Here is a 1,714-nt window from a genome sequence, read left to right on the forward strand (position 1 = left end):
ACAGGCCCCTCTGTGGGGTCCTGCCCTTCCTGGAAATGCTATGGTGCTGGAGCACACACCAAGACATTGGCAAGCATCTGAGGCTGTGGCCAACCGATGGTGCCACATCCTGCCACGGTCTCCATCTTGTTTGCAGTTTCAAGATAGGTGGTTTTGATGTGGTTCTGCTGGCGTTCAATGCTCCATGTAACTTCAATTTAATCAGCTTCCATACATGCGGCAAATTGTGGGTTCACTGATCTATGTTTTACTATTTGTATGTGATTAAGTAATTTTTGGAAGTTCCCATGCATGGATGGCATTTCTAAATCAGATAGGAATCTTCTCTTGTCTTTGTATTTTCCATTGGTTTTTATAATGATAGTGGTGCTTCATTTCCAGAATTCATTTGTTGTACAAGTTGAAGGAAGATGAAAGCTTTGGCGTTTGTGTTGGGGAAATGGCCTCAGTTACATTTGCCTCCCAGGGAGGAGTTCTAGAAGAAAAGAAAAATTTTAACAAATGCTTTTGTTTGCAAACTGAACTATTCATGAACACAAGTGTTTTTGAACCAAAGTATTAATACGTAAGTGGGTTGCTTAAATGGTAAGATTGAATAGATATGTCAGAATCACTTCACAGGTATGTTGAGATACGCTAATATATTGCAACTGAAGTATCTCTTCTCTCTTTTTAAAAAGTAGGTAGATATCAGTTTACACACTAACTCCATTTAATCCTCAGTTGCTGTGGAGCATAAAGAGGACTTGAGTATACTTGATGAATTCTGGAGTCAGTTAGGGCCACTGTGAGTCAGAACCATATGAGAAAAATTAATATGGAGCAAGTCATTTGTTAGAACAGGGCTGCAAGTTCTGTGTGTGTGTGTGTGTGTGTGTGTGTGTGTGTGTGTGTATTTGGTACAGGCTCTCACTACAGAGCTGGTATTTGTAGTGATCCTCCTATTTTCATCCTCCACAAGTGATGGGATTACAGGTGTACACCACCACACCTACACCACACCTAGTCTTGGTGGCCTGCTCAGCAGGGGCGGGGCTGGCATGGCATGTAGTGCTGGGGATTGAACGCTGGCCCCTGTGCTTGCCTAAGCAGGCACTTAGTCCGCTGAGCTATCTTGCCAGCCCATGGCTGGAAATTCTTGTCAAACATGAGAAAATGACCCTTGCCAGAAGAACTAGAACTGGAACGAAATTTAAAACAAAAGCAAAAACACGCTGGGGGGATAGCTCAGAGGTCTAAGCACCTGTCCAGCAAGTACAAAGACTCAGGTTCGATTCCCAGTACTGCACGCTATGCTGGCCCCAGAACCTCAAGCTTTCTGTGCTGGCCACCAAAACCCAGGTCTGGTGCACATGTCCATAATCTTAGTACTTGAGGAGCATGAGACAGGAGGATCACTTTGGTCTGATCTAAATCAGATCAGATGATATGACTGTGTCCAGTCATATCATCCTTTTCATTGTATAACGAGACCTTGCACCAAGTAAACAAATACATTTTTAAAAACACTTAAAAAATCAAATAAATCAAGCTGTTTCTGAGAAGATAAATTCAATCTTAGTGACAAAACGAAATCCAGTTAATATACAAAGATGGTAGGCCAAGCTTAGAACAATAAATAGTAAGTCCTCTTTGTATTTAGGTCTCTGTACTGGAGTCCTAATTGAAACGTGGGCCAAAAATGACAACAGGAAACCCTGAAAGAGATAGAAGT

The sequence above is a fragment of the Octodon degus genome, unplaced genomic scaffold (genome assembly GCF_000260255.1).
Source record: "Octodon degus isolate 3935 unplaced genomic scaffold, OctDeg1.0 scaffold00033, whole genome shotgun sequence".
NCBI lineage: Eukaryota > Metazoa > Chordata > Mammalia > Rodentia > Octodontidae > Octodon > Octodon degus.